Genomic DNA, 23,086 nt, shown 5'->3' with positions numbered 1-23,086 from the left:
AATTTTATAGGTCCCAATAGTGGCTCTGATTGGGGATGGTTGGACACAAGACCAACACAAGAATCTAGTAAAAACTCTGGAATATAGACCAACAAGAACAAATGACTTCTCCTCAATTCAAAATAGGGGCTCCTTATTTCGACCCAATAATAGGGCTTCTTATTGAAAAACACACAACTGAAAGCACATATATACATCCTACAACTATTGTGGATGGACTAGAATAAACCAAGAGAAGTAATATTTTAGGAATTGTCCATGCACTAGAAATTCTTGTACTTCACCATTCATTCTTCACAAGAAGTATGAATCCTTTCCATTGATATGACAAACAATTAGATTGCCTATCCACAATGATTCCAATTTCTTATGCTTGCCTTTGTCTTGGTCTCTTACATTCCATTGCAACACCATGTCATCAATCTATAACTTTCTTGCACTAGTCCTTTTATCAAAAAGGTACTTCGACTATAATTGGAGTTTCATATTCCTTTTATGGGTTGCAATCCTCATTTCATCCAGCTCTACCAACTGAATCATTCTTTCTTCCATGGGTTCAGACATTTCTAATTCTTCAATCTGCAAAAATTGGTAAACTGGAAGCAAATTATTCACAAGCAACCTGGCTTTTACTCCATAAACTAGCTCAAAAGGGGATATACCAATGGCCTTTTTTATAGTCACCCTATCAACCCATAAAGCTAATCTGAGCTTTTGATCCCAGGACCTTTTATTGTCCTCTAGGATTTTCTTGATGATGGTGAGGAGACTTTTATTGCTTGATTTTGTTTGGTCATTTCCCTGTGGGTTGTAGGGTGAAGAGTATGACATAATAATCCCATAATTAGCATAGAATTCTGCAAACTCTTCTGACCTGAATCACATAGCGTTATCCATGACTATTTTAGCTTGCACACCAAACTTTGTCACTATATTATCCATCAAGAAACTAATGACTACTTTACTAGTAGCATGTTTGGTAGGTATGGCTTCAATCCACTTGGTGAAATAGTCTATAGCCACCAGAATCCATCTGTGACCTCTGCTTGATTTTTCTATTATCTCTCCAATAAAATCAATGCCCCATTGAACAAAAGGGGCTTCAACAGTAACAAAATTCAAAGGCAAAGCACCAACATACCTTAGTTTAGAAGAAAACCTTTAACAAGGATCACATTTTGAACATATTTATAGCATCCTTCAACAAAGTTGGCCAATAATACCCTGCTCGGATTATCCTACAAGAAGTAGTCTTAGCTGAATAGTGGCCCCCACACACCCACTGTACATCTCTTTCAGAACCTTCTCAGCTTGGAATTCATCCAGGCAAACTAGTAGCATCCCATCAATTTTCCTCCAATACAAGTCTCCTTGAATAAGAACATATTTATGTGATTTTAACTTTAATGTTCTCCTCTGGTTGTGTGTCATACCTTCTGGACATGAGGTATTCTTCAGGAAGTATACCACATCTGAATACCATGGCTGCCTCTCAATACTGATTACAAAAGCTTGTTCAATCTCAACATTATTTATGTCAATATCCTTAAAGTTTGTCTCAGACATTAACTTGGATAAGCCTAGACCTCTTACCAACTTTGTGATTTTGATCTCAAGATCAAACTCTTGTATTCTACTTATCCATCTGCATCTTTTTCTAGTTACTTTAGACTGGGATAGGATATCCTTGACAGCTGCATGTGGTATATAGGCTACAATTTGGGTATTTACCAGATAGGGACAAAATACTTTAACAACCTTGACTAGAGCATACACCTATTTTTCCATGATTTCATACTTTAACTCAGCAACCTATAAAGATTTTCTATAGAAAGAAATTAGATGTTCATATCCTTCATCATCCTTCTATAGTAGAACTGCGGCTACTATGTGATACGAAGCAAAAGAAAATAATGAGAAAGGCTTACTGTAATTAGGTGATTTTAGCACTGGTGCTTCCTGAATAGCCTTCTTAATTTTGTTAAAAGCCTATGCAGCTTCTTCATACCAGGAAAAATTTGCATCTTTCTTCAAAAGATTCACAATGGACTTGACAATTTCAGCAAAATTTGCAATAAATCTTCTGACAAAATTCACCTTGCCCAAGAAAGATTGAATCCCTTTAACATTCTTTGGCTGAGGTACATTATTTATAGCTTCAATCCTTTTAGGGTCTATCCTAACCCCTTCCTTGGAGACAATATGCCCTAATAATTTTCCTTTAGTCACTGCAAAATGACATTTTTTTGGGTTCAAGGATACACCAAACTACAGAGCCTTGCAAAAGACCCTTTCCAAGTGACCGTAGTGATCAACTGCCTTCTTTGAAAAACATGTCAAATAATCTTGGTAAAAAACCATTATGATGTTGATAAACTCTTTAAAAGCTACATCCATTGCTCTCTAAAAATTAGCTCCATCATTCTTTAGACCAAATGGCATTGTCACATACACATAAGTCCCCCAAGGGGTAGTAAAAGTAGTCTTAAATTGCTCAAACTCCTTTACTAATACCTAACTATAACCTAAGAACCCATTCATCATTGACAATAAATCACAACCAATTACCCTTTGTAACATGGCTTCCAAGTAAGTAAAAAAAATGGAGGGAATAGCACAGCTAGAGGGAAATTTGAAGTCTGCAAATGAAGGGAACAACGCAGCTGGTTCCTCTAGTTTTGTTGCCTCTGCAACTCAAGGATAACTTGTTTCTTTGGGATCTGTGATGGATGATGAGGATGGTCGAAAGGATGGGGACCCATGACATCGAGACCCTCCTCTTGACATTAAAAATACTGAAGATTCTTCAAATTTGGGTCCCGAGAACTTGAGCACTAAGTTGGAAGAGATGGTTGAAGTCAAGGTTCTCAAACCCTAGAACAACTTATTTGCAAACAAGCCCACTAGTAAATCAACTTTTCATTCTGTAGAAGATATTTTTGATAGAAAGCTAGGCAAATTAGCTATTGCAGTACCAGATGTGATCATAGACTAGAGTATTTCTCTAATGGCTTTTTCTCTAGTGGGAAAATTTGTTGGACCAAGACCTAATATTGAAGTTGTTAGGTCTTTTGTGAAGAGAAAATGGAGGTTGAAAGGACAAGTTAATGTCTTAGCTCTGTCAAGGGGTTTCTTTATCTTTTCCTTCTCCTGTGGGGAATATTTGGAAATAGCTCTGAGTGGAGGACCCTAGATGCTTGGGAAATCTTCTTTATCCTTAAGAAAATGGTCTCCAAAAATGGAGTTCAATGACTCCTTTTTTGAATCTGCTCTGGTTTGGGTGCGGTTTCCTAGTTTGCCGCTTGAATTTTGGTTGGAGGATGTGTTCCCAGGCATTTCTAATTCCTTTGGGGAGCTTGTGGCTATAGATTCTATGACAATTAAAAAAGCTATTTTCTCCTTTCAAGGGGATAAGGCACTGGGCTCGGATGGCTTCCCCATGTTTTTCTTTTAGGAATATTGGCACATTGGTGGGGTTGATACGACCAATGCTATAAAACAATTCTTTGGATCTAGAAGAATTCTTACAGAAATCAACTCTACTTTCATTGCTCTAATTCCTAAGGTGGCTATGCTGGCATATGATGAACCGACATGTTGATATGATGATAATGTCTATTTTCATTGATGTCAATAAGTGTAAGTGAACCAGTATGAAGAAATGCACTGAATTGGTGTCGGGGTTTCACTAAGTGTGACTACTGGTTGGTAGTCTCAACTCTAGGGTTTCCGATTTGGCAATCTAGCTTGTGCGATGCAACCAATGACATTCTGTGATGAGTTAGCTAAGAGATGAGGATGAGATCAAGGTGCCACATCAGCTTTATGCATGTGAAGGATTTCCTTGAGGATTTTGCATGAGAAGATCGACTGCATTAAAAGTCTACCTCGAGAATGAACACTCTTCTTGGCGGTATGAGAAGAAAGTGTGATGAGTTACCGATTCCCATGTGTGGTGAAGAATAAACGATGCAAATTGTCTTGTGATCTATTTGAAATTATATTGCTCTATGCAAAGTTTTTGGACGGTCAGGATTGGATCACTTGTATTGTAAACCTAAGATGCTTAGGGTTTAGGGTTTATGCTACCGACCTAATTGTTGTCTATAAGGTTGATGATGTTTGTTATTGTAAGTTGTTAGAAAATGTTGTGTGTGTATCTGAGTGATGAGATACTTGCCAGACCAATAAGAGAAAACTACAGAGTGTGATTGCAAAAGTAGAGGTTTTGAAAAGGATCTGCCTTGGCATGTAGTGTTGTTATCAGATCATAGTTTTTACCTGTTGTCTTCTAACCATTTCAACAACTGGAAAATCCCTTTACCTGGTAGCTTTAACAGGCTTACTATAAATCCTCTAACCAGGTGACTCAAGTTTATTGAGTTCTTTAAATCATCTAGCAAGGTAACCTTTAACAGGGTATATAGCCATCCCTTAACTAGGTGATCTTTAACAGGATTGGTTCCTAGCAGAACCTTATTGTAAAGTCTTTAACTGGACTAGGCTCTTAATAGAGCGAGCTTCAAAAGAGTTCAGAAACAAGCTTGTGGGTGTTCATCCCCACTGTGGTTTTTTTTATTTGGGTTTCCACATGAAAAAATCTATGTGTCATGTGTTGTGCATTTTTCATGTGATGATTAAGGGTTCTTTGTTTGAGTGATTATGCATGCAAAGTTATTAGGTTATGGTATTACTATTATACCACATGCATATGTTTATGGGTGAAGTTATTATCAAGTATTGAATGTATTTGAAGTGTTCAGACTTATCAGTTTATGTTGTCTAAAGTCTTACTATGTTTAACTGGTATTGCCATGGTTAAGTTCAGTAATGAAGACAACCGGTTGGTATTGCTTTAACTTGATAAGTTGTTGAGAAATTTTTTATTTGTACTAATTCACCCCCCCTCTCAGTACTAGTTAGGGTATCTACTGTTCATCATTATTCATCAATTGGTATCAGAGCAACTCCAGATCCTCAGTGATATAACCTTAACTGCTTGAGGTAAAAGATCTTACCTTAATGATGAAGAGGGAAGGTCCTAAGTTCAATAGAGATTACTTCAAAATATGGAAGGACAAAATGAAGATCTATATCAAGATTTTGGGTGCTCAACACTGGAGCTATGTTGAGAATGCCTATGCAATTCCCACTGGCACTCTAACCGATGATCAGAAGAGAGAGATTCAAGAAAATGGGCAACTCATGGAAGCTCTTATTAGCAGTTTGTCTGATATTGAGTTCATTTATGTACAAGATAAGGACACTCTAAATATGTATGGGACACATTGGAAACTATTTATGGTAGTGACGAACATGTAAAGCAAGCTAAGGAAGAGAGCCTTAGAGGAAAATTTGAAGACATGAGGATGGTTGAAGGTGAGACCATTCAACAATATGGCATAAGAATCAAGACTGTTGTTGGAGATATCAAGAGCACTGGTGGAATGATTGATGATGCCACCATTGTCAGTAAAGTATTAAGATCATTGTTACTAGTCTATGCAATCAAAGTTGCTACTATCCAAGAACTAAGATCTATTGACAAAACCAAGTTATCCTTAGACTCTATCATTGCAAAGTTAACTACATATGAGTTGAATAGCTATGATGGCAGTGTTCAGAAGAATGAGTCATCTTTTAGAGCATCTATTACACCAACCAGAAAAGGAAAAGAAGCAAGTACCAGTTATAAATCTATGCAAAGTAGAGGTATGGATGATGAAGAAATTCTGATGGAGTTTGAAGCTCTTCTTGCCAAGAGAGTTCCAAAAGGTACTGGAAAATACAGAGGTAAGCTTCCTTTGAAATGTTTTTCCTACAATAAGATAGGACATATAGCTATTAACTGTCCTAATAATGATAATAAGGATAAACCAGAGAGGTTTAGAAAGTATAAAGAAGGAAATAGAAGAAATTGTCTTGTTGCAGTGGATGAAGGTGTTACTGATGAAGAATCTGAGGATGAAGAAAATGAAGACATAGTATTTGTAGCTCTAAAGGAAGAAGTGTCTGACAAGAAAGAACTTGTCTCTCACATTGACAACTCTAATGAGTGGATAATTGATAGTGGTTGTTCTCACCACATGACTGGTGATAGGAGAAATTTTTTGTCTCCAGAAGAATATGATGGAGGTGTTGTCAGATTTGGCAATGATGCACCATGTTTGGTAAAAGGTAAAGGATCCATCTCACTAAACGGTAAGAGCAGTGCAGATAATGTCTATTGGGTAGAAGGTCTTAAGCATAACCTATTGAGTGTTGCTCAGTTGAATGATAAAGGACTCATTTTGGAGTTCAAAGGTGGAGTCTGTAGTATAATTGGAAAGAGTGGTAAACTTATTGCCACTGGTAAGCAGACCAGAGGTAAATTATTTTAGTTGAATGCCAAGATAAGTCGGTGTCTAATGGCTAAGTTTGGTGATAGTTGGATATGGAATAGGAGACTTTGTCATATAAACTTTGATAATATTATAAAGGCTAGTAAGATCAAGGAAGTAAGAGGATTTCCTTTGCTGAACAAACCGGAGAATTCCTTGTGCAGAAAATGTCAACTTGGGAAGATGTCTTCCTCAACTTTCAAAGTTAAGTCTTTTTCAACAAAAAACTTACTTGATTGTGTGCATACTGATTTCTGTGGTCCTATGAAAACTAGAAGTATTTAGGGAGATAGGTATTTCATGATTCTTACTGATGACTACTCAAGAATGATGTGGGTCACATTCTTGAAAGACAAGTCTAAGGCGTTTGGAAAGTTCAAATCCTTTAGAGCATTAGTAGCGAAGGAAAGTGGTCAAAAGATAAAATGCCTAAGAATTGATCAAGGAGGTGAATTCACTTCTGATGAGTTAAACAAGTGCTATGAAGATAGTGGTATCAAGAGGCAGTTCTCTTCCCCAAGGACACCACAATAGAGTGGCATAGCAGAAAGGAATAACAAGACTGTAGTTGAAGCAGCTAGAACAATGTTGATCCAAGGAAAGGTTGCTCACACTTTTTGGAGAGAAGTGGTGAGCACTGCAGTCTATACTATGAGTCGAGTACTCATCAAGAAAGGTAGAGTTAAAACCCCTTATGAGTATTGGACCAGGAAAACCTCACTGTGAGTTACATTAAAGCATTTGGGAGTAAGTGCTATATCAAGAGAGGTGAGCATTTGAGCAAATTTGATGTTAAAAGTGATAAAGGAATATTTCTAGGATATTCCACTAAGAGAAAAGCTCTCAAGTGCTACAACAATAGAACACAGAAAATTGTTGAAAGTATCAATTTCAGGGTTGATGAATCCCCTAAGGAACCTGAGGAAACCTTCAAAGAAGAAGTGGAAGATGAGCTGAGTATAGCCTTCTGGGAACTAGTTAAGAAAGAAACAAGTAAAAATCTCAGTGTTCCTATACCGGTAGAAGCTGCGGTAGGAGAAGAAGAAAAGCTAGCAAATCAAGCTACAGTCATTCCTAGATATGTGAAACTACATCATGATCCAAAGCAAATCATAAGAGATAAAGGTGCAGGGATACTCACAAGAAGAAAAGTGAAAGAAAAATCTTGCATGATTTTTGAATTAGAGCCCAAGATTTCCAGAGAAGCACTTACAGATAAAGACTGGATTAAAGAAATGGAAGAAGAGCTAGAACAAATAGAAAATAATGCAACATGGTATTTGGTACCCAGACTAGAACACAAAAATGTCATAGGTACCAAATGGGTCTTTAGGAATAATCTAAATGAAGAAGGCACAGTTGTAAGGAACAAGGCAAGACTTGTATGCAAAGGATATGCTCAGGAGGAGGGAGAAGACTATGGATAAACCTTTGCTCCTATGTATAGACTAGAAGGTGTATGAATGCTACTTGCATTTTCAACATTTAAGGGTTTTAAGGTTTATCAGATGGATGTGAATTCTGTGTTTTTGAATGGAATCCTAGAAGAGGAAGTCTATATTGAGCAACTAGAAGGGTTTGCCTTATAAGAAGATAGTAACATAGTGTGTAGATTACACAAAGCCCTATATGGATTGAAACAAGCACCTATGGCATGGTATGAAAGGTTACACTCTCATCTTGTGAAGATTGGATTTTAGAGAACAAGTGAGGATAGCAACATCTATCTAAAATCTAAAGGTGGTCAGGTTCTGATCTGTGAAGTATTTGTAGATGACATAATCTTTGGAGGAGATGATAACATGAGTCATGCTTTTGCAAATGAAATGAAGAAACAGTTTGAGATGTCTTTGAATGGAGAGATAAATTTCTTCATTGGTTTACAGATTCAGCAAATGAAAGAGGGTATCTTTATTACCCAGTCCAAGTATGTCAAAGAGGTATTGAAGACCTTTGGCATGGAGGAGAGAAAACTGGTTGGTACACCGATTGTGACCAGATGTAAACTGACTAATGAAGATGATTCAATGTTGGTGAATGAGAAGGAGTACCGGTAAATGATCGGTAAGTTGCACTATGTGGTGCACAATAGACTAGATATTGCTCATGTAGTAGGCATAGTAGCTCATTTTCTGAAATGTCCTAGATAATCCCACTAGGTAGCTATCAAGAGGATTCTTAGATATCTGAAAGGAACAGTTGACTATGGATTGTGGTATCCATATAATGGTGACTATAACCTCAAAGTATATACCAATGTTGATTGGGTAGGTAATGTGGACAACCAGAAGAGCACAATCGGTGGAGCATTCTTTCTTGGTGGAAGACTAGTCTTGTGGACGAGCAAGAAGCAGAGTTGTATTTCTTAGTCTACAACTAAAGCAGAATATGTGGCAGCATTTATGAACTACACTCAAGTAATCTGGATGAAACATGTATTGGAAGGTTTCAACGTACCTATATTTGAACCGGTGAATATTGTTTGTGACAACACAACTACAATAAATATTTCCAAGAATCTAGTATTGCATGCTAGAACTAAGCACATTGAGCTTAAATATCACTTCTTGAGAGAGAAAGTTCAAAATAAGGAGGTTGTACTACAACATGTTTCCAGTAAGGAGTAGCTTGTAGATATATTCACTAAGCCCTTACCGAAGACTACATTTACCTATTTGAGAGGTGAATTAGGGGTTCTGCCCCTTCATGAAGTCAACTAGAGTTGTGTGCTCCACATCAGTCAGGTACTACAGTGTCAAATCTTTCTAGATTGATGTGTTGAAGGATGCTACTCCATAGGGGGAGCAACACAGTAGAGAATGGAAGCTTGTACCTTCACTTTGGCATTGTTTTCAAAGGGGGAGAAGATATCTGATGTATGGGGAGAAGATATCTGATAATGATTTATGATGTCTATAGTTGCAATGCTACACTGAGTATTGCCATCAATGCCAAAGGGGGAGATTGTTGGCATATGAGGAATCAACATGTTGATATGATGATAATGTATGTTGTCATTAATGTCAATAAGTGTAAGTGAACTGGTATGCAGATTGAAATAAGTTGGTGAACCGGTATGAAGAAATGCAGTGAACCGGTGTCAGGGTTTCACTAAGTGTGACTACTGGTTGGTAGTCTCAGCTCTAGGGTTTTTGGTTTGGCAATCTAACTTGTGCGATGTAACTGATGACATTCTATGATGAGTTAGCTAAGAGATGAGGATGACATCGAGGTGCCACATCAGATTTGTGCACATGAAGGATTTCCTTAAGGATCTTGCATGAGAAGATCGACTGCATTAAAATTCTACCTCAGGAATGAACATTCTTCTTGGTGGTATGAGAAGAAAGGATGACGAGTTACTAATTCCCATGAGCGGTGAAGAATGAAACGATGCAGATTGTCTTGTCATCTATTTGAAATTGTATTGCTATATGCAAAGTATTTGGATGGTCAGGATTGGACCGCTTGTATTGTAAACCTAAGATGCTTAGGGTTTAGGGTTTATGCTACCGACCTAATTTTTGTCTATAAGGTCGATGATGTTTGTTATTGTAAGTTGTTGGAAAATGTTCTGTGTGTATCTAAGTGATGAGATACTTGCTAGACCAGTAAGAGAAAACTGCAGAGTGTGATTGCAGAAGTAGAGGAGCTAAAACGGATCTTCCTCGGCATGTAGTGTTGTTATCAGATCAGAGTTTTTACCTATTGTCTTCTAACCATTTCAACAGTTGGAAAATACCTTTACCGAGTAGCTTTAATAGGCTTACTGTAAATCCTCTAACTAGGTGACTCAAGTTTATTGAGTTCTTTAAATTCTCTAGCAAGGTAATCTTTAACAGGGTTTCAACCTTTAACAGGGTATATAGCCATCCCTTAATCGGGTGATCTTTAACAGGATTGGTTTCTAGCAGAACCTTATTGTAAAGTCTTTAACCAGACTGGCTCCTAATAGAGCGAGCTTCAAAAGAGTTCAAAAAAAAGCTTATGGGTATTCATCCCCACCATGGTTTTTCCCATTTGGGTTTCCATGTGAAAAATTTGCATGTCATGTGTTGTGCATTTTTCATGTGATGATTAAGGGTTCTTTGTTTGAGTGATTATGCATTTATAGTTATTAGGTTATGGTATTACTATTATACCACATGTATATGTTTATGGGTGAAGTTGTTATCAAGTATTTGTTAGGTCCCAGAGACATCTAAGAGGGGAGGGGGTGAATCAGTTGTCAAATAAATTCAAACCAAAAACAACTTAACCAACTTAATGCTTAATACCGGTAAACCAGTTAAGTATGTGGGTAGATAGTTTTTAATGGTTAATTTCTATACCGGTAAAGATTAATGCATGAAACATAAACACAAAGTCATCCACAACACATGACACCAATATTTGTACATGGAAACCCTGTAAGGGAAAAAACCATGGTGGGAAACCTTACCCACAATCAAATGATACTACTACAGATAGTAAGTGTACATAAATGGGGTCTGCACATGCAGAAAGGCCAACAGCCTAGAGCTCACTGCTCAATCACAAAATGGGAGTCACACTGACTATAGTTGGATGGTTAAATCCAATAAGAATGTACTGCATAAAATAGCATCTTCATATGCTGGATTCAGTACTAGTGTAATGTTGATATGCTTTCACAAAAACCTAGCTTCACCTTCAAATGATGTCTAAGTGTATTGCACTGCTTAATCTCGCATATACCTTCACACAATTCTTTTTTGCATTCCACACTTGATCTTACAAATAAGATCTTACCTTTATACCATAACCTAAAACCAATTTTAGTAGGTTGGCTCTACAAGATATTACAATAAAAACATTTTACAAATAATATAATATCCGATGCAATAACCAATTGAACATGTCATCTTAATGCATTTACAACAATAATTAATCATTTCCATAGCATGCCATGCTGATCTGGAAAAGGTAAACCTGCCGGTGTAACCCTAGGTAACCCTAGACCTATTTGCCAGTAAAAGAAAATATGCAAATATGAATATACCAATGATTAATTCATTAAGATAAGATGTCCACACGATGTCTTCAATATTACCAAGTGTCTTCCATATCATTTCAAGTGCTGGTGATCATTATATCCCGTCGGTGAACCATATACCAGTAACTGTGCAATAGTCACTTGCTTGCCAATGAATGCTGTTGGATCTCCAAAGTGCTAGTGTTTTAGTAGGTGTTGACATCAATGAAAAAACCATACCAAAATACCAACAATCTCCCCCTTTGGCATTGATGGCAACACAAGATGGAAAAACCATCAAAGTGCCAAAACAGAAATGCCAAAAACCAACAATCTCCAAAAAGATCATAACTAGAATACAGAGAGTAATAGTCTCTCCTAAACAACAATCTCTCCCCCTGGGAGCAACATGTGTTATCCAAAGTTTCCATACCAATCTCTCCAAAAGATAATGTGTGTTTCCATATATCTCTCCCCCTTTGACATCAAATGCCAAAGTTATAATAAAACCAAGTTCATATACAAAATACCAATCAATTTAATATACCAACTACTCCCCCTGAGAAGTAGCTTCCTCATCAAAGACCAGAGTAAAATATTTGTCTTTTAATTCTGTCGGTTGATGACAATCATCAACTGTCTAAGTCTCTACCGGTGGTGGTATGACTCCAAGGTGATCTCTGAGATATTCAAAAGTCTCCTTAGGCAAAGGTTTTGTGAAATTGTCTGCAAGATGTTCTTTAGTATTCACATAAACCAGTTTTTTCTCTTTTTCTTCAACTTTTTCCCTTAGAAAATTCAGTTTGATAGAAACATGTTTTGTTTTAGAATGTAGTACTGGATTCTTAGATATATCAATTGCTGCAGTGTTATCACAATACATGGTAATAGGTTCCTTGCATTTTACTTTTATGTCTTTCAACATTTGCTTAAGCCATAGTACTTAGTTGCTACTACAACATATTCTGATTCTCCTGTTGATAAAGATGTACAACTCTATTTCTTACTCAATCAAGAAACTAGTCTGTTTCCAAGAAAGAATGCTCCACCGGTGGTGATTTTTCTATCATCCACATCTCTTGCCCAATTTGCATATGTGTATGCACATAATTCAAAGTTTTCATCTCTAGAATACCATAATCCAAGATTTATAGTGCCTTGTAAGTACCGAAAAATCCTTTTTACTGCTGATTCATGATTTTCTCTAGGATTGCTTTGAAATCTAGAAACAATGCATACTGCATTCATAATATCAGGTCTGGTTTGTGTCAAATACAGTAAACCTCCTATCATAGATTTGTATCTAGTTGGATTAACAGGTGCAGATTCATCCCTTTGAGATAATTTGTCATTTGTAGTCATAGGTGTGCTTACCAGTTTAGAGTTCTCCATCCCAAATTTCTTTAGTAACTCTTTCAAGTATTTGGATTGAATCAAGAATATACCTTTATTAGTCCATGAAATCTGCAATCCTAAAAAGACTTTTATTTCTCCAATCATAGACATTTCAAATTCCTATTGCATTTTAGTAGAAAATTCCTTACATAAACCATCTTCTCCTCCAAAGATTATATCATCAACAAATAATTCTATAATCAAGATGTCATCATTAGTTATTTTGTAATATAAATTCTTGTTTGCATTTCCTTTAGTAAAACCAATCTTTAAAAGATACTTATCCAATCTTGCATACCAAGCTCTTGGAGTTTGTTTTAATCCATACAGAACTTTCCTTAACCTGCAAACTAATGAATACTAAGAGGGGGGGTGAATTAGTATGCCAAAAATTACTGCACTAAAACAATTACACAGTCTAAAGATAAACCGGTAAAGCAGTCTAACAGTCAAACCGGTTACCACACATGCAAACCATAATGCGAATAAAGCATTCACCCACAAAAGCAATACAACCATAACACAAGATATTTGACGTGGAAACCCAACTGGGAAAAACCACGGTGAGATAGAACTCACAAGTCACTATCTACAGAATAGAAACTGGACTAGTTAAGGTTAGACCGGTTAAGGTCTTACAATGTTCTTCACCGGAATAGATCCTGTTAAGAATCTCAATCTCTGTTAGGAGATAAGTCCGATTAAAGACTACCTTGTTAGAGGATTTTAGATTCACATGTGTGAACCACCTTGTTAGAGGATTTTACAAAGGCTTTGAGGCCTACCCGGTTAAGGGCTACAGACTTGTCAAAGATGTGAGTAATCAACAAGTGTTTGATCTATCTAATAGCACAAACTACTTGGTTAGATCCAGTATTGCTCATAGCTAATGCATTCCAGCATTACTTTAGTCTTCTCTCTCTCTCACAGTTACAACTTGATCTTCTCAAATAAGATCATTCTCGACTTCCACCTTAAACCCTAGCTCGACATTAACCCTTTTAGCAACAACTTAAAACCCTAGACATGATGTCCTTTTAAAGGAATCTGATTTCATGTCAATCCAATAGGATTACATTACAATTTCCTAGGTTCAATGAATCTATACATACTCAGTAACATGACACAAAAATCACCGTCAATGTGTCAGCACCATCAAACAATCAGTGGATTGGTAACTCATCACAGAGCATTACTGGTTCATACAAAATATCGGTTGCCGGTTTGTCAAAAATGAAGACTGGTAAGAATGTGTTGTGCCACTTTTCTCCCTCATACCACTTGTGATCTACGAACCGCTTGGGGTCAACATGTTGCTTCAGACCGGGAAACACATTCTACAAAATCACTAGTCTAGAGACTAGTATACAATATACTGGTTGGAACAAATACCAGTTGAGCATGAGCTCATACATATAAAGGGGATCTTAATACAAGTGTGTGTCCATCAATGACAATCACAACATAAACAACAAAAATGCTAACACAAACCATATCATTATCATCTGTCAAAGAAAATCCATCAAGTTGTTCAATGTATATTTCCTCTTCAAGATCTCCATTCAAAAATGCACATTTAATATCCATCTGATAAACTTTGTAGTTCTTGTGTGCTGCAAAAGCCAAGAATAATTTGACTGCCTCAATTCTAGCTACCGGTGCAAAGGTTTCATTGTAATCAACTCCTTCTTTCTGAGAATATCCCTTACACACTAGTCTTTCTTTATTTCTGACAACCTTACCATCTTCATTAAGTTTGTTTCTGCATACCCATTTGGTTCCAATTACATTTTTATCTTTAGGTCGGGGAACTAATGTCCAAGTGTTATTTTTCTTAATTTTTTCTAATTCTTCTTCCATAGCTTTAATCCAAAATTTATCTTCACATGCCTCATTAACAAATGATGGTTCAGTTTGAGAAATAAGACATACCTCTTCATTTGCCAATCTTCCTCTTGTCATAACTCCTTTAAATTTATTTCCAATTATCTGATCTTCAAAATGATTCAATCTTACATACCAGGGTGTCTTTGTTTGTTGTTTTTCTTCAATTATTGTGGAATCCTCAGATGGTATCGGGGTAACTAGATCTTCATTCTGTACCAGTGGATTTAGTGTACGTTCATTTGTCACAATTTTTGTTGCCAGTTTAGAGTCTATATACCTTGAAGTTCCTCTGAATTGTTCATCAATTTTTACATTTGTACTCTCAACAATTTTCTGCAATCTCTTGTTAAAACATCTATATGCCTTGCTCTTAGAGGATTAACCAAGAAATATTCCTTCATCACTTCTAAGATAAAATTTGCCAATATACTCATCTCTTCTAATATAACATTTACTTCCAAATATTCTGAAATATTTAAGAGTAGGAGTATTACCAAACCATAGTTCATGAGGGGTCTTACCAGTTTCACCTTTGATGTGAACTTTGTTGAATGTATAGACCGTTGTGTTGACAACTTCTCTCCAATACACATGTGGTAAATTTGCTTATGATAACATACTTCTTGCTGCATCCAAGATAGTTCTATTTTTCCTTTCAACAACTCCATTCTACTATGGTGTCTGAGGTGCTGATAATTGTCTTCTGATTCCATTCACTTCATAGAATGTATTAAAGTCTTTAGATGTGAATTCTCCTCCTTGATTTGATCTTAAGCATTTGATTTTCTTACCGGTTTCATTTTCAATCATTAATTTGAATAGTTTGAACTTTCCAAGTGCTTCTGATTTTTCTCTGAGAAAAGTAACCCAACACATTCTAGAATAGTCATCAATGATTAGCATGAAATATCTATCACCTTGTAAGCTTTTAGTTCTAGCTGGACCACATAAATCAGTGTGAATCAAATCAAGAGCATTATTGGATTTTTCTGGAATACTTTTAAAACTAGCTCTAACTTGTTTTCCAAATTGACATTCCTTACATATTGTATTCTGAGGTTTGACAATTTTAGGTAGATCTCTAACTACCTTAGTAGTACTGATCTTTACCATGCAATCAAAGTTTACATGACATAGTCTCTTATGCCATAACCAACTTTCATCTATATGTGCAATCAAGCATGTCTTTTCACTGTTATTCAAATGAAAGATATTACCTCTAGTTTGATTACCGGTTGCAATTTCCAAACCAGTTCTATTCATGATTTTGCATTTTCCATTTTTAAATTGTAACTGAAATCCTTTCTCAACCAATTGACCAACACTTAAAGATTATGCTTTAATCCTTCAACATAGTAAACATTGTCAGTGTTATGCTTACCATAAAGAGATATTGTACCCATACCTTTTATTGAATAGGCTTTTTCATCTCCAAATCTTACTAAACCTCCATTGTATTCTTGAAAGTTCAAGAACTTACCTTTGTCTCCAGTCATATGATGTGAGCATCCTGAATCAATGATCCATTCATCCTTTACTTCAACTTCAGCTACTAGGGCTTGTTCTACCGGTTGAACAGTAGGTGTCAGTTGATCTTCTGTTGTAGAAACAAAAACTCATCCATTGTCTACCAGATCCTCATCAAAATCATCAGTCACACCTTCATCAGCAATGTAACAAGATTTGTCTTTGTTCTTCTTAAATCTGTATCTTTGATATTCAGGATTAGGCTTGTATGTTCTTCTAGCTTCTTCTCTTAGTCTAGCATGTCTATCAGGGCATCTTGAAGCCATATGACCAATCTTATTGCATTTAAAACATTTAAAGGGTGCTTTACCTTCATACTTACTTCCAATTGGACCTTTAGGCATTTTCCTTGCAAATAGTGATTCAATTTCTTCAATTTCTTCATTTTCTTTCCTGTTTTCTTCAAGTTCTCTTGCATAAAAGGCTTTCCTATGAAATTTGTCAAATGATGGAGCAGATGATGTTGATGCTTTAAAGGCTAAATCTATCTTAATAGTAGCAACAAGACCAAATTCTTCAATTTCAAAAGCTGAAAGTTTCCCAATCAATGTATCCCTATTTACTGATGTATTTGGCATTGTTCTTAACTCATTTATAATAGTAAACTTCAATTTATATGCCAGTGGCAATCCTCTTAAAATTTTTGAAACAATTTCATCCTCACTTAAGGTTCCTCCACAACATTTAATACCCAATACAATTTCATTTACTCTTTCCATAAAAGCAGAAATCCTTTCATCTTCTTCCATTTTCAGATGTTCATACCTGACCCGGAAGCTTTCAAGTTTTGCAATTTTGACTGTGGAATCTCCTTCATTTAGTGTTTCCAAATGATCCCAAATAGCTTTAGCAGTAGACATATCTGATAATCCCATGATTTGTTGATCTGATAATGCACTCAAAAGTGCTTCTCTTGCTTTGCAATCATTTTCCTCATCTTTAGCTAAGGTAGTTGGACTGGGCTGACTAGGTACAACAGTAGTGTAACCTTTCTTTGTAACTTCCCAGTAGTCTTTACCAATACAATTTAGATGTGTCTCCATTTTGATCTTCCATATACCATAGTTGGTTCCATCAAGTTTAGGACTGTAGTTATTAGATCTCTTCAAGTTGTTAAACTTTTGCAAAAGAGGACTAAGCTCTGATACCAATTGTTAGGTCCCGAAGACAACTGAGAGGGGGGGTGAATCAGTTGTCAAATAAATTCAAACCAAAAACAAATTAACCAACTTAATGCTTAATATTGGTAAACCAGTTAAGTATGTCGGTAGATAGTTTTTAACAGTTAATTGCTATACCGGTAAAGATTAATGCATGAAACATAAACACAAAGTCATCCACAACTCATGACACCAATATTTGTACGTGGAAACCCTTTAAGGGGAAAAACCATGGTGGGAAACCTTACCCACAATTAGATGATACTACTGCAGATAGTAAGTGTACATAAATGGGGTTTGCACATGTAGAAAGGACAACAGCCTAGAGCTCACTGCTCAATCACAAAATGGGAGTCACACTAACTACAGTTGGGTGGTTAAATCCAATAAGAATGTACTGCACAAAATAGCATCTTCATATGCTGGATTCAGTACCAGTGTAATACTGATATGCTTTCACAAAAACCTAGCTTCACCTTCAAATGATGTTTGCATGTATTGCACTGCTTAATCTCGCATATACCTTCACACAATTCTTTTTTGCATTCCACACTTGATCTTACAAATAAGATCTTACCTTTATAGCATAACCTAAGACCAATTTTAGTAGGTCGGCTCTACAAGATATTACAATAAAAACATTTTACAAATAATATAATATCCAATGCAATAATTGACTGAACATGTCGGCTTAATGCATTTACAACAATAATTAATCATTTCCATAGTGTGCCATGCTGATCTGGAAAAGATAAACCTGCCAGTGTAACCCTAGGTAACCCTGGACCTATTTACCCGTAAAAGAAAATATGCAAATATGAATATACCAATGATTAATTCATTAAGATAAGATGTCCACATGATGTCTTCAATATTACCAAGTGTCTTCCATATCATTTCAAGTGTCAGTGATCATTATATCCTGTCGGTGAACCATATACCAGTAACTATGCAATAGTTACTTGCTTGCTAGTGAATGTTGTTGGATCTCCAAAGTGCTAGTGTTTTAGTAGGTGTTGACATCAATGACAAAACCATACCAAAATACCAACAGTATTGAATGTATTTGAAGTGTTCAGACTTATCAGTTTATGTTGTCTGAAGTCTTACTGTGTTTAACCAATATTGCCATGGTTAAGTTCTGTAATGAAGACAACCGGTTGGTATTTCTTTAACTTGATAAGTTATTGAGAAAGTTTTTGTCTATATTGCTTCACCCCCCCTCTTAGTACCAGTTAGGGTATATGTTGTTCATCATTCTTCATTAGGCTGGAGCTAATTCTATGGGTAAATTTAGGCCAATAAGCCTTTGTAATTCTTTTTACAAGATAATTTCAAAAGTCCTGACTTCTAGATTGCTAGATGTTCTTCCCCTTGTTATCTCCGAGGAGTAAAAAGGATTTGTCCCAGGTAGGCAAATTTTGGATTCTATAATTGTTGTGCATGAAAATATATTCTCTCTTAATGCTGCAAACAAAGAGGGATTTCTAATCAAGTTGGATTTGGCAAAAGCCTATGATGGGGTTGAATGGAAGGTTCTTTTTAGGATCATGGAGGCCTTTGGATTTGATGAGAAGGTTATTAAAATCACTAAAGAGCTGATATCTACACCAAATTTTTCTATTCTTATTAATGGATCTTCATCCAGATTTTTTAAATCTTCAATGGGACTCAGGCAAGGAGATCCTATCTTGCCTATTCTTTTCACTATTTTAGTGGAATGTTTGAGTAGATTCATTCAAAAGTTAAAAGAGTTTAGGACCATCAGAGGGTTGCAACCCTCTTCTGCTAATTTCTTCTACACACAGATAGTTTGTTGATGATACAATATTGTTGGGATATTCTTCTGTTAGCGAAGCTTCTTCCTTCAAAGGTGCTCTTAGATCTTATTCCCTTTCTACTAGACATCAGGTTAATTGGGAGAAATCTACAATTTACTTCATCAACACCCCCTTGTTGAGGAAGAGGAGGATTGCTAACATAATTGGTTGTAAGATTGAGCTACTCCCCTCTACTTATTTGGGTCTCCCTCTTGGTTTGGCTCCTCCAAACTCTTTCTAGAATTCTTTAATTGATAAGTTCAACAAAAAATTGGCTGCTGGAAAGGCTCTATGTTATCACAAGCTGGTAAGCTTCAGCTTCTTCAAGCCACTCTTTAGAATCTTCCTGTTTATGCTCTTAGTTTGTTTAGTATACCAGTCAAATTTGCATAAGCTTTAGAAAGAATTCAAAAAAGATTTCTTTGGTTTGGTATGGAAGATAAGAAAAGGATTTCTTTGGTTGCCTGGGATAAAGTCTTTTGTCCTAAAAGCAATGGGGGGTTAGGTATTAAATCTCTTAAACCTTTCAACAAAGCTTTGTTAGCCAAACAAATTTGGAGGGCATATAGTATTAAGAGAAATTGGAGTAGGGTGTGGTTTGACAAATACATACATAATCAACCCATTCATTCTCTTCTCTATTATGAAGATATCCTTGTTGGATCTTTTATATGGAATAGTATGATCAAATCTATTAAAGTTGCTAAGGTTGGAGCTGGATGGGTCCTTGGCAAAGGTAACAAAATCAGATTTTGGGAGGATGTCCATCAAAGATGAGCCTTTTTTTAACCAGGATTGCAGCCATTTCATTGAAGATTGTAAAAGGAGGTTTGGTTTTATGGTCTGTAATTATTGGGAGGAGAATAAATGGGTTAGACTTGATGTAGTTTATGCTGGATTTTCTTCGCTCCAGCATGATTTGTTGTCTTTTTCTGTCAGCAAAGATTCTAATGATGTTTTCTTATGGAAGAGTAATCCTAGGGGTAATTTTATTGTTGCCTCTTCTTATAAAAACACTTCTACTCAGGCCTGCAACCCTATATGGACTAAATTTTGGAATAGATTCCTCATTCCTAAAGTTAATATATTTTTTTGGCTTGCAACTCACAACAAGATACTTACCATTTATAACCTGGTTCGAAGAGGATTCATGATTCCTAATAGGTGTGAGTTATGTCAGAAAGAGGTTGAGTCTGTGGATCATTTGTTTATTCATTGTTCGTTTACCTAGGAGATCTGGGGTAAAGTGTGGATGCAATGGAAAGTTGATTGGGTAATGCAAAATAGTTTTAAGGAAGTCCTTTGGCAATGGATTTTCCCTACCAAGCTTCCCATGATTAAGACCCTCTGGTTCTTTGTCCTTCCTATGACCTATTGGCATATTTGGAAGGAGAGAAACAATAGAATTTTTAGGGAGACTAAGTGTTCTTCTTAGGTGGTTTTTGAAAAGATTTGTAGGGCTATTAAAGAAAACATCAATACCATTCACAAAAGTAACAAGTAGTGTAGTTATGTTGACATAACTGATAATGAGAAAAGCATTCTAACTGAATGGAATTTGATACACAAGTTCTAGAAATCTGATATGAAGAGTAGAAGAAATAATGTTGTGTGGAGGTTCCCTCCTCATGATTGGGTTAAGGTGAACTTTGATGATGTAGCTAAAGGAAATCCTAGGAATGCTAGAGGGGGAGGGGTCATCAGAAACTCTTATGGCTTTTGTGTTGCTACGATTGCCTCTCCCTTTGGAGTTCAAAACAACCATGTGGTAGAAGCTCTGGCAATGTTAAAATGTCTTCAGCTTGCTCAAAGATTTAATTTTAAAATAATTTGGCTGGAGGGGGATTCCCTTAATATAATTTAGGCTATTAAAGGTATTAGTTCTCCTTCTTGGAATATCCAAAATATCATTGATAATGCAAAAAATTTGTTAAACACCTATGATAGTGTGATTATCACCCATACCTTTAGGGAAGGTAACAGGGTAGCCGATTTGTTAGCCAATGAGGGGGTCATTTTAGCGAATGATGTTAATTATATTGGGAATCATCATGTAAGAACAGAGTTCGAGAGCAATTATTTAATGAAAGAGTCCATGGTAAATATTAATTTTATTATTATCTTTCTAGGTTTAGACTTCAATCATAGATTTTGGAGTGAGGTGGATTGTCAGTTGATTACCTATCTCAGGTGTTGCACTAATGAGTATCGGTGTGAAGGGCCTTATCATATTAAGTGCTCGGTTAATTTGAATGTTTTAAAAGACTACTTGAAAAACAAGAAAATCACCTTGGTTTTTGATTCCAGTGTCTTTGTTCTTTAGCATTTGGTCAATTTGCATTCCTTTGAGGGTTTCGACTTGAACAACCATCACATTATGGGAGGAAATCTCAACCGTAATGAGCCTACCAGCTATGATAGCTAGAAAGGTGAAAGGAAAATTTGGTGAAGGTTGCACAGATATGGCTTCACCGATTATATGGAGAAATTGCATGGGAGCAAGAAGTCTATTTCCCGTGGTTTTGCCTAGGGCTGGAAAAATAATAAAGTTACTCTATTCGGTCAGACCTGGAAAGTGGATGAAGATTCAGTGGCTGAGGTGACCGGTTTGAAGAAGGATGGCATCAAGTTTTATAGAGACCACAAGTTCTCGGTGGAATCCATCAATAATTTCCCCAAAAATGAAGAAGAAAGGGCTCAGCTCGCCAAAAAGGATAATGCTTCCTATTATCTCTCCAACTAAGTAAAATCTTTTTGGTAGAAAATGTTGAAAATTTTAATGGAGTACCTTATAGTTGATGGTATGTTTTCAAAAGTCTACAATTACCACTTTGTTATCCTTAACCATTTTCGCCATGGATCTAAGATATCGCTGCCCTTCTACTTGGCCTCCTCCCTTAATGATAGTCTGGCTGACCATTCTAAAAAACCTAATTCCTACCCCATTGCTCACCAAGGCCTTATTTTGTTAATATATGAGCATCTTAAGGGTAAAGCTAAGGATAATAGGAATGATCCCTTTGTGGAGAATGCCCATATTTTTGAGGATTATGACGACTCTGATTTTGATGAGGATTCTCCTAATCTTCCTCCTAAAAAGAAATCAAGGGTTAGTGAAAAAGATAAAGAAGACATTAAAGAGAATGTTGGTTTTGAGTAGGAGCAGGAGAAGGAGATGGAAGAAGATGCGGAGAATGACCAGGAGAAGGAGGTTGAGGGTGAGGAAGGGGATGAGCAGAGAGAAGAGGATGTTGAAGAGTTAGAGGTGAAGGATAATCCTTATGTTTCAGATAACAGGGATGATGTTCAACATAACATGGAGGAGGGAAACCCTAGGTCTGAGGATTCTGCCACAAATATGGAGAATGTGAAGTCCATTCTGAATGCTGCTAGAAACAACACTCTGGAAATGGTCAATTTCCAGAAGTGGGTGATTGATAACATCACTAGCATTCAGGAAAAATAGAGAGAGCTGGATTTTAAAATTGAAAATTTGGTTAAGGATATCAACATTAAAGGTAAAGAGGATAATGCGGAGGATATTAGTGATGTAGAGGATGAAAAAGTAATTTTAGACTGGCCGGAAAGTGAGATTATAAAGGGAGATTTGAAGCACCTAGAGGATGTGGTGAGGATTTTCAAAGAAAAGGGTGAGTCTGATAATGGTCTGATAAACAATTGGATTAAAAAGACTGAGAGTAATTTGAGGAAATTCATGGAGCATAGTTTGGTTGTGTTGAAGGTGTCCTCTCAAAACATGAATGCGTTGGTTGCCTTCCTAGAGAAGGATAAGTAGAATAAAGAAACTGTGATTATTGATGATGAGTCGGCTTCTAGTTCTATTCAACACTCCTCCAGACGTAGAATCGAGCAAAATGCAAGTGAGCTGGAGATGAAGACCAAAGGAAATCAACAAATGTAGTA

Source organism: Cryptomeria japonica, chromosome 11 (assembly GCF_030272615.1).
Source record: "Cryptomeria japonica chromosome 11, Sugi_1.0, whole genome shotgun sequence".
NCBI lineage: Eukaryota > Viridiplantae > Streptophyta > Pinopsida > Cupressales > Cupressaceae > Cryptomeria > Cryptomeria japonica.
The sequence above is the reverse complement of the archived record's forward strand: the minus strand, read 5'-3'. Positions refer to the sequence as shown.